The 11,084-nt window shown below is 42.2% G+C and overlaps 1 long non-coding RNA gene across 1 annotated transcript; it reads right to left on the bottom strand.

Moving 5' to 3' along the window:
- Positions 1 to 960: 960 nt before the first annotated feature.
- LOC144323534 (uncharacterized) lies at positions 961 to 10,547 on the bottom strand. The gene is made up of 3 exons (XR_013388938.1): positions 10,183 to 10,547; positions 8,709 to 8,769; positions 961 to 8,449 (listed from the first exon to the last, which is right to left on the bottom strand). It is a non-coding gene; the product is annotated as an uncharacterized LOC144323534 (long non-coding RNA).
- Between the last annotated feature and the right edge of the window lie 537 nt (positions 10,548 to 11,084).

The following is an 11,084-nucleotide window of genomic DNA, read 5'->3' on the forward strand; positions in this document are numbered from 1 at the left end:
TGCGGTTGAACCCAAGCATTCAGATCCTGGGGTTTCTGTAGAAAACACCCACGTGCACATGTCCCACGTTCTCCACCGACAGGGAGGTGAGCACCTTGGCCAGGGGCATGGAGCCCCCAGACTGCAGGTCCAGTGCCAAAGGTGGGGAGCATTCATCCCATTGAGCAGAAGCCCGAGGGGGCCCAGGGCGCATCTGTTAACGGGGTCTCTGTCGGCACACGGATGGGCAGATGGGCAGCAGCTCCTCCAGAGATGCTTCTCTAGAACATTCTCTCTCCCTGGCCCCCGGTGCTCCGTGCGGGTACGTAGCGTGGAGGTGGGGGGCCTGTTGTGTTGCCCTCACCGGCCGTGGGCAGACCCTCCGGAGGTCAGATGAGATGCCACCTGACAGATCCCCGACCGAGGACAATTTGTGGGAGGAGGGTGGTGAGAGGTCAGAGCCCCTGGGTTTCCAACGAGCCCCAGGACGGGGTTCAGATTCTGGGTGGCTCTCTGCTATCAAGTACCTCCGCACTGAGGCCGTGGGCAGGCAGGGGCCTCACTTCTGGAACATTCCTCTTGCCCCCCCCCCTTTTTTTTCCTCAAAGCAGCCTTATCGAGGTATAGTTCTCAACAGCACATGTTTAAAACGTGCCATTTGATAAGTTCTGACATATGTACCCATCTGTGAAACCGCCACCGCAAAATCAAGATAATGAACCAGTCCATTATCCCCCAAAATGCCTCTTTGCCATCAATCCCTCCCTCCTGCCCCTTCTTGCCCTACCTTTTCCCAGACATCCACTGATGTGCTTTCTGCCACTATAAATTAGTTTGTATTTCCTGGGATTTTACATAAAGGGACTCCTGCAGTATGTTCTCTGCGCGCTTGCCCTCAGCGGAATGACTGAGATCCGTCCCTGTTGTAGGGCGTGTTGAAGGCACGTTCCTTTTTATTGCTCAGTGTGTAGATCCTGCAACTTGGTTTTTTGTTGTTTATTTTTTAATTCTCTTGCTGATACACATTTAGGTTGTGTCCAATTTGGGGTTAGAAATAAAGTTGCTGGGCAGCTCGGTTTAGCGCTGCCTTCAGCCCAGGGCCTGATTCCGGGATCGAGTCCCACGGCGGGCTCGCTGCATGGAGCCTGCTTCTCCCTCTGCCTGTGTCTCTGCCTCTCTCTCTCTCTCTCTCTCTCTCTCTGTGTCTCTCATGAATAAATAAATAAAATCTTAAAAAAAAAGAAATAAAGTTGCTATGACTACTCATACACAAAGCTCTGTATGGATGTATGTTTTCAGTATATGTTTAACTTTTTAAGAAGTTGCCCAAGTGTTTTTCCGAAAGTGCTTGCTTGTGGCATTTTACAGGCCTTGCCACCCGCAGTGGGTGGGTCCTTCTACATCCTTGACAGCATGCTGTCAGCTTTTCTCATTTTAGTCATTCAAATAGATGGAGAGGGTCTCTTGCTGGGATCTTACTGTGCATTTCCCTCCCCCTCCCCGAATGAATAAAGATACGCGTCTTTCTGTGTGCTTATTTGCTCTTCATGTATCTTCTTTGGCACATGTTGTTCAAATCTTTTGTGCATTAAAAAACGGTGGGTTGTTTGTTCTCTTACGTTGGGTGTTGGGAATTCTTTGTATATTCTGGATGCAAGTCCCTTATCAGGTATATGCTTTGAAATTATTTTCTCCCAGTCTGGCTTGTCTCTTTATTCTCTTGACAGCATCTTTCAAAGAGCAAAAAAAGGCTTTAATTTTTATAAAGCCCAATGACCAATGTGTCCCTTTATGGATCATGCTTTGGGTGTCGTAGCCAAGAAATTGGTGTCAAGACCACAACATTCTTTTAAAGTTTTTATAGTTTTAGGCTTTCCATTTAGGCCTATGGCCCAATTTTAAGTTAATTTTTGTATACGGGGCCAGATAGACATTTAAATTTGCTCTTCAGGATTTTTTTTGTTTTGTTTTGTTTTGTTTTTGCAGATAAATATTCGAATGTTCTAATGCCACCTGTTAAAAGGACTATCATATGACCATTTCTCCACTAAATCAACTTTACACTTTGTCAAAAATAAGTTGCCTCTCTATGCATGTGTCTCTATCTCGTTCCATCGACCCACTTCTCTTCACATGAGTATTACACGCTCTTGATTACAGTAGCTGTATATTAAGTCTTAAAATGATATAGTATGGATTTTCCACTTCTGTTCTTATTTATAAAGGTTCTATACACTTCCATGTGAGTGTGAGAGTCTGTCAGTCTCTCCAAGAAGCATGCATGAGTGGTGTGGCATTAAATCTACACATCGATTTTGGGAGAAAGCAACATTTTCACAATATTGAGTCTAGCTCGCAAACACAGTCTACGTCTCCATTTATGAAGATCTGTAATTTCTTTTGGCAATATTATGTGATTTTCAGGGTCTTTCATATCTTTTGTCAGGTGTACTCTTAAATATGTCATACTTTTTGATACTATTATAAATGAATTTTAAAGTCTTCATTTCTGATTTTGTGTCACTAGTATATAGAAATACAAATGATTTACGGATACTGATCTTGTTTCTGCAAGCTCATTAAACTCTTTATTGTAAATTCGTTGGATTTTCCACATAGAAGATCATGTTGTCTCTGAATACACGCAGTTTTACTTCTTTTTTTCCAATCTAGATATCTTTTATTTATTTTTCCTGCCTGATTTGCCAGGAAGAACCTCCAGTTCAGGCTGAATAAAAGTGACGACAGCAGACGTCATGTCTCATTGCTGATCTTAGGGGAAGAAAATTCAGTCTTCCATCATTAATATGATGTTAGTTGTAGCTTTTTTTTAGATGTCTTTTCTCAAATGGAGAAAGTTCCCTTCTATTTCCAGTTTACTGAATTTTTGATCAAGAATGGATACAGTTTTTTTTCCTGCATCAATTAAGGTGATCATATGTTTATTTTTTCAAGCATGTTAATGTGGTGAATTACACCGATTAGTTTTCTAATATTAAACCAATTTTGCAATGCTTAGATAAAAGCTCACTTGGTCATGCTGTGTTGTCCTTTTCATATGTTGTTAGTTGGGAAACACATCCCTTCTTTAATATTCTGAGAGTTTGTGGAGAATTCCCAAAATTCACTCATAGAATTCATGAGTGAAGGCATCTGGACCTGGAGTTTTGTTTGTGCAATGTCAGTTTCTTTAATAGATATAGGGAGGGGCAGCACAGGTGGCTCAGTGGTTCAGCGCCGCCTTCAGCCCAGGGCATGATCCTGGAGACCCAGGATCAAGTCCCACGTCAGACTCCCTGCATGGAGCCTGCTTCTCCCTCTGCCTGTGTCTCTGCCTCTCTTTCTGTCTCTGTGTCTCTCATGAATAAAGAAATAAAATCTAAAAAAAAAAAAAGATATAGGGGTATTCAGGCTATCTATTTCCTTTTTTTTTTTCTATTTACTTTTGAGTGAGCTTTGGAAATTCATCTCTTCCCAAGAATTTGGCTGTTTAAGCTGTCCGATTTATAGGCATAACATTGTTCATAATATTCTCTGATTATCTTCTTACTATCTATAAAGTCTGTAGTGACTTTTCTCGTTTCTAATTTTAGTAATTAGGATCTTTTTTATTTTTCCTTATTAGTTTAATTGGAGTTTTATCAGTTTTATTAAGCTTCCTGAACAGACAGCCTTTGGTTTCATTTTCCCCTTTATTATTTTTCTCTCTCTATTTCACCGATTTTAGCTTTGCTCTTCATTATTTCTTTTGCTTACTTTGGGTTAAATTTGCTCTTTTTCTATTAAGGTAGAACTGAGGTCACGGATTTGAGATTTTGAGATCCTTCTTCTTTTCTAATATAGGCATTTAATATATCTAAGGTGAAGCTAATCTCTGCTTTAGCATCATCTCACAAATTCTGATATGTTGTGTTTTCATCATTCAGTTTAAAATACTTTCTAATTTCACTTTTGATTCCTTCTTTGACTCATGGGAGTATAATATAATTTGTTTAGTTCCCAAATATTTGAGGATTGCCCAAATATCTTTATATTACTGATTTCAATTATGGTAAGAGAACATAATTTGTGTAACCTGAATCCTTTTAAATTTCATGAGCCAGAATATACCATATCTTGGTAATATGCTCTATCCTTGTGCACTTCAGAAGAGTGTTTATTCTGCTGTTGTTGAGTGTAACATTCTATGAATTATAATTAGGACAAGTTGACTAATAGTATGGCTCAGATCTTCTATATCCTTGATGATTTTCTGCCTCTTGTTCTATCAGTAATTGAGAGAGGAGTGTTGAAATCTCTCTCCATAATTGTGATTTAGTTCCCTCTTCAGCTTATCAGCTTTTGCTTCACGTATTCTGAAGCTCTATATATTTAAGATTGTTATATCCTCTTGGGGCACCTAGGTGACTCAGTTGGTTATGTGTCTAACTTCGGCTCAGGTCATGATCTCAGGGTCCTGGGATCAAGCCTTGAGGCAGGATCCCCATTCAGTGGGGAGACTGCTTGTCTCTCTCTCTCTGCCCCTCTGTCTTTATGCTCTGTTTCTCTCTCTCCAATAAAATAAATAAAATCTTTTAAAAAATTGCTATGTTCTCTTGGTTAACTGACACCTTTATAATTATGAAATTGCTTTATCTCTGGTAATATTCTGTCCTCTGAAATTTACTTTGATGTATAGCTAGTCCAGCATTGTTTGGATTACCATTGTAGTGGTAAGTCTTTTCTTTTTTTAAAGATGTTATTTATTTATTCATGAGAGACACACACACACAGAGGCAGAGACATAGGCAGAGGGAGAAGCAGGCTCCCCATAGGGAACCCAATATGGGACTTGATCCCATGATCATGCCCTGAGCCAAAGGCAGACACTCTACTGATGAGCCATCTAGGCATCCCTGTGTCTATATATTTAAGGTTCATTTCTTGTATGTAATATTATAGTTGGACCTTGATTTTTTTTTAGAGTTTATGTATTTATTTAAGTAATCTCTACACTCAATGTGGGGCTTGAACTCATGACCCCAGTATCAAGAGTCGCATGCTTTTCTGACTGAGCCAACCAGGCGCCCCAGACCTTGATTATTTTATGCAATCTTGTAATCTCTGATCTCCCATTGGGGTGCTTAGATAATTTACATTTAATGTGATTATTGATATATTAGGTCTCTTTGTTTTGTGATAGTTTTATTGTTGTTGTTGTTGGTCTCATCTGCTCCTTGTTTTTTTTTCTTTTATTGCCTTATTTTGGATTGAGTACTTTTTATTTTTCCATTTTACCTCCTTAGTTATGTTTCTTTGTTAAATTATTTTAGTGATTGCTTTAGGGTTTATCCTACAGTCTTGAACTTATCAGAGTCTACTTTCAAGTGATATTATGTCACTTCACCTCGTATAGTGTAAAAACCTTATAATAGCATTTCCATTTCCCCCTTCTGACCTTTATCCTATTGCCATACATTTTACTTATTTTATAAATATATGTGAACAATCAATCATTTCTTTAAAAATTGAGGTGAAATTCACATAGCAAAATTAATTATTTTAAAGTGATTAATCCAGTGGCATTTAGCACATTCACAAAGTTGTGTAACCACCACCTCTACTGATGTTCAAAAACATTTCCATCCTTCCAAAATAAAGCCCCACACTCATTAAGAAGTTACACCCCATTCCCCCTGGACTCTCGACAACCACTCATCTTCATTCAGTTTCTACGGACTTACCTATTCTGGGTATTTTGTGTAATTGGAATCATTTAATAGGTGACCTTTGTGTCTGATTTCTTTCACTTAGCATAATGTTGTCAAGGTTCATCCATACTGTAGCATGTATCAGTGCTTTGTTCCTTTTTATGATTGAGTAGCATTCTATTGTATGGATGGACCCCAATTTGTTTATCCACTCATCCATTGATGGACATTTGGGTCATTTTTACCCTTTAGCTGCTGTGAATATTGTTGCTATGAGCACTGGTGTGTAAGGATTTAAAGACTTGTTTTCAATTTTTTGGAAGAAATGCTGGTTTCTATGGTCATTCTATGTTTAACTTTATGAGGAACAGCCAAATTGTTTTCCACAGCAGCTGAACCATTTTATATTTTTACTGACTACGTCTGAGGATTCCAGTTTCTCTACCACCTTGCCTATGCTTATTTCCTTTGTTTGAAACAATGTTTGACACTATGTTTTACATAGTCCTGTCAAAACATATAAAATGGTATTTCACCGTGATGTTTGTATTTTTCTCTCATAGCTAATGATATTGAACATCTCTTTATGTGCTTGTTGGCCATGTGTATATTCTTTGGAGAAGTCCTTTGCCCACTTTAAAATTGGATTCTTTTTGGTGTTGTCAGAGTCTTTTATATCTTCTGGAAGCTACACCCTTATGAGATATTTGATTTATAAATATTTTCTCCCACTCTGTAGGTTGCCTTTTCACTGTCTTGGTAATGTCTTTTAATACACAGAAGTTTTTAATTTTGATGAAGTTTTACTTATTTGTTCATCATGCTTTTGGTGTCATATCTAAGAATCCATTGCCAAATCCAAGGCCATGAAGATTAATTCATATGTTATCTTTTAAGAGTTTATAGTAGGGGAGCCTGGGCGGCTCAGTCGGTTAAGCATCTGCCTTTGGCTCAAGTCATGATCCCGGGGTCCTGGCAATGAGCCCCACATCGGACTACCTGCTTCTCCCTCTCTCCCACACTTGTGCTCTCTCAGTCTCTGTCTCTTTCTCAAATAAATAAATAAAATCTTTTAAAAAAAAGAGTTTATAGTAGCTATGATACTTAGGTTGTTGTTGGTCTACTTCAAGTTAATTTTTGTATATGGTGTGAGGTAGGGGTGCAACTTCATTCTTTTGCTTGTGGATATGCAGTTGTCTCAGCACTTGTTAAAGAGAGACTTCTTTCCCTCATTGAATGATATTGGCAACCTTGTTGAAAATCAATTGGCCATAGACATATAGGTTTATTTCTGGATTCTTAAATTTGTTCCACTGGTCAAGATGTCTATCCTCACGCCTGCACTATACTCTTTTGATTACTTTAGCTTTATAGTATATTATGGAGTTGAGAAATGTGAGTCTTCCAACTTTGTTCTTCCTTTTCAAATTGCCTTGGCTATTTGGGATCCCTTGCAATTTCATATGAAACAGAGGGTTGCCTTTTCTATTTCTGTGAAAAAGGCTATTGGAATTTGGATAGGGGTTGTACTTAGTCTGTAGATTACTTTGAATAGTATTTCCATTTTAACAACAGTAAGACTTCCAACCCATGAACATGGAATATTGTTCCATTTATTTAGATCTTTTCAATTGTTTTTTGAAGCGATTTAAATTTTAGAAAATGTTATATATTTACCCATATAGGTACCACTTACAATGTTCTTAATATCTTTGTATAGATCTGTATTTCCAGCTGGCATCATTTTTCCTCTGCAAGAAGGACTGTAACATTTCTTTTTTCTTTCTTTCTTTTTTTTTTTTTTAAAGATTTTATTTATTCATGAAAGACACACAGAGAGAGGCAGAGACACAGGCAAAGGGAGAAGCAGGCTCCCTGTGGGAAGCCCAATGTGGGACTCAATCCCAGGACCCCAGGATAACACCCTGAGCCGAAGGCAGACATTCAACCACTGAGCCACCCAGGAGCCCCAGGGCTCTAACATTTCTTGTAGTGCAAGTGCGCTGCTGATGAATTTTTTCCTGCTTCTGTGTGTTTGAAAAAATGTCATTACTCACTTTTCCTTTTCAAAGATATTTTACTGTGTATATATTTGCTGGAATTATATTTTAAATGATACCCTTCTTTTAAAGATAGGTACAGATGACAGTTTTTCTTCTGGTACTTTAAAAAATATCGTTGCTTTACTTGCATTGCTTTTGACAAGAAATCTGCTGTCATTCTCATTTTCTTCCTTTGTGGAATGTCTTTCTCCATGGCTACTTTTAAGATTTCCTCTTTATCACTGTTTTTGAGCAGTTCAATTATGATGTGCCTTCATGTAATTTTCCTCATGCTTCTCATGCTTGCAGTTTGTTGAACCCTTGGATCTGTGGGTTTGTAGCTTTCATCATTTTGGAAAAATCTGATCATTACTTCTTCAAATCTCTTTTTTTCTGTTCCCTGCCTCCTCTCCTTCAGGGACTCCAATTACACATATATTAGGCTGATTGAAGTTGACCCGCAGCTCACTGGAACTCTTTTCTTTGGGGGGGATTCTTTTTCCTCTGTGTGTTTCATTATGGATAGTTTCCAACAGTATGTCTTGAAGTTCACCAATCTTTTTTTTTTTCATAATGCTAATTTTCTGTTATTCTGTCTGCTATGTTTTCTATCTTGTGCATTGTAGTTTTCAACAAAGTTTGATTTGGGTCTTTTTTATCCCCCATATCTCTACTTTATCATTTGGACTTGTGGAATACAGTCAGGATGTCTTGCTCTGCGAATTCTTTGGATTGTTCCTGGTGGAAGTAACACAAAACTGTTATTCATCTTGGTCAGAAGCAGAAGGACTCTCTTTTTAACCCAAGTATTGGCAACCTCCTTCTCACTGGGTGCGTGAGCCCATGGACAAAAGGAAATGCCAGTCTTCTTCTGAAAACAAGTCCTCCCCACAGCCTCCCAAGGTGGGCGTGGTGTGGTTTCAGCAGAAACAGAGATTGAAATGTGATTTGACCCATGTTATTGGGTACCTGGGCTTGTCAGGGCAGCATGTATTACCTGGACAGAGCCAAGCCAGCCAGAAACAGCCTCCTGGTAGGTGTGCTCAGAGGCTTTGTTCCTGCAGACAGAAGAGCCAAGTGTTCATTATCTTAGCACTGAGAGGACCTAGACCCTTTGGATACAGTTCAGGTTGGTGTTCAGAGGGCATTTCCCCCTAAGTTGGATAAGCAGACTGATGACCCAGCAAGACAGCTCTGAGGTATGACAGGCCAGAATGAAGGGTGAGAAGCAATCTACCCAAGTGGGGACAAAATAAAATAAGAGCCAGCTGAGATGCTTCTTGCAATTCAGGCTACATCAAGGTGAGCCTAGAAGCATGGTAACAATGACCACAGTCATCACCACCCTGGTTCTCAAGAGCCACAATATTTGGGGCATTGCTTGTTGGTTATCTCCTTTGGCTCACTCAGTGACTGGTGGGGCCAACTTTATTCATCCCCATTTGGGGTTGGTGATCATTGAGCCTAGTGTGTGTCCAGAGAGGTGGCACTGTCCCTTACCATGTCCACGCATGGCCTGATGGGGTAACTCTGCCCCTGGAATAGGGAGCTAAAGGTGACATAAACCATATCCTGTCTCTGAACAGGGTCCCTGCCTGTGAAATAAGATGATAAACAAGATGGTATTGCCAGGAAGGCCTGAGCACTGAGTCTCTGGGGTCCCGTGTGATTCTAGGACTGTAATCAATCATTAGCGACATTGAGAACCCCTGGCTCCCTAGCCAGTGGCAGTGTCAACAAGTGTGTGCATGTGTTCATTTATGTATGTGCATGTGCGCCTGCATGTGTGCATGTGGCAGTGAGGACTCCCAGAGGTCTGAGTCCAAGTGCGAGACTGGGGCTACTGAATCGTTCTAGCCCACAACTCTCACAAGAATGTGACAGCTGGGGTTAAGCTGGGGGTTAATCTGGCTTTGATGCTGACCCACTGAGCATCCAGGGCACTAGGGTCAGGACCACCCACTCTGGCCCTGGGTGAAACACCATGTATGAATCTAGACCACTAACCTGACTCAGAGCCCCTTGGAGGCCGAAGGGAGGGGGCCGGGGCTGCCCTGGAGCTGGGGAGAACTTGCCCCTGCAGCTTCCTATTGGGACTCTTGGTTCTGAGTCAGGTTAAGTCCTTGTGCTATTCGCTTGGTGGATGTTTACTGGGCAACCACCACGTGCCAGTGCTGTTTGGGGCACAGGGGATGCAGTGTTGAGCAGAGAGGTCGAAATCCCTGCCCTTGAGAACCAGACAATGCATGAGATCGGCCCGGCAGGAGACAAGTAGGAGGCAGGGAAAGGAGGAAAGGGCAGAGCTGCAGAGAGAGGAGGCAGGAGGCTGCAGGTGCAATGTCACTGAGGAAGTGACATTTCAGTGAAGACCACAAGGAGGTAAGGGAACGAGCCGGCAGAGATCTGACAGGAAAGTGTTTAGGCAAAGAGAATGTCATATGCAAAGGCCCTGGGGCAGGACACAGTCTCACTTGCTTAAGGAGCATCTAGGAGTCCGTGGGGCAATGGGTGCAAGAAGAGAAGCCCGAGCAGGTGACCCCGTCAGCCCTGGGAATGCTGGGCGGCGTTGTGAGCCTTTGGAGGGCTGTTGGCAGAAAAAGAACAAGAGGAAGCAATTGTAACAACCTCAAACAACCTCAAAAAACACAATGGTTCACGGTGGCTTAGGCTAGGCAGTGATGGGAGGTGGCCGACTCTGGGACATACAATGTAAAACCAGAGGATGTGCTGACGGGGGTGGGGTCTGAGGAAGAGGGGGGCCCAGAAAGGTCATAAAGATTTTGGTCTGAGCAACTGGAAGGCTGTCCTTTTGTGGTTTGGGAAGACCGGCGGGAGCAGACCCGAGGCGGGGGTCAGGAGCTGTGGCCCATGTTGCCTGCGAGGGGGAGCTGCACCCAGGGCCTGGGGCCCCGGTGTGTTGCTGGGCGATGTGGGGGCAGCGGAGAAACATCACAGTGTTCCAGCTTCCACTCTGGGTACGGAGCAGAGGTGGGGGAAGAGAAAGTGAGTCGCCGGGAGCCACGCCCGCCCAGGGAGGTCCAAGTGCCGACCCCACAATGAGGGACCCGGGGTCCTTGGTGGCCTTTGGACCCATTGGGGGGGGAGCGCTGGCAAGGCTCACGGGACCAGAGGAACAATTGGAGACTCTTTTGAGGGGCTTTGCTTTCGGGAAGAGCAGAGAAATGATTTTCTGCTTGATGTTGGATGGAGTCCACAGAGGGATTCTTAGGATGGGAGGAACCCCAGTGCGGGCTGCTGGGGGGGAAGGGGCACAGCCTGGGGGGAAGGGGCACAGCTGGGGGGAAGGGGGCACCACTCGGGAGGGGGCTGATGGCTGTTTCCTGGCTCTTGCTGCTTCCAGGGCTGGAGGAAG

Source organism: Canis aureus, chromosome 11, assembly GCF_053574225.1.
Source record: "Canis aureus isolate CA01 chromosome 11, VMU_Caureus_v.1.0, whole genome shotgun sequence".
NCBI classification, from domain to species: domain Eukaryota; kingdom Metazoa; phylum Chordata; class Mammalia; order Carnivora; family Canidae; genus Canis; species Canis aureus.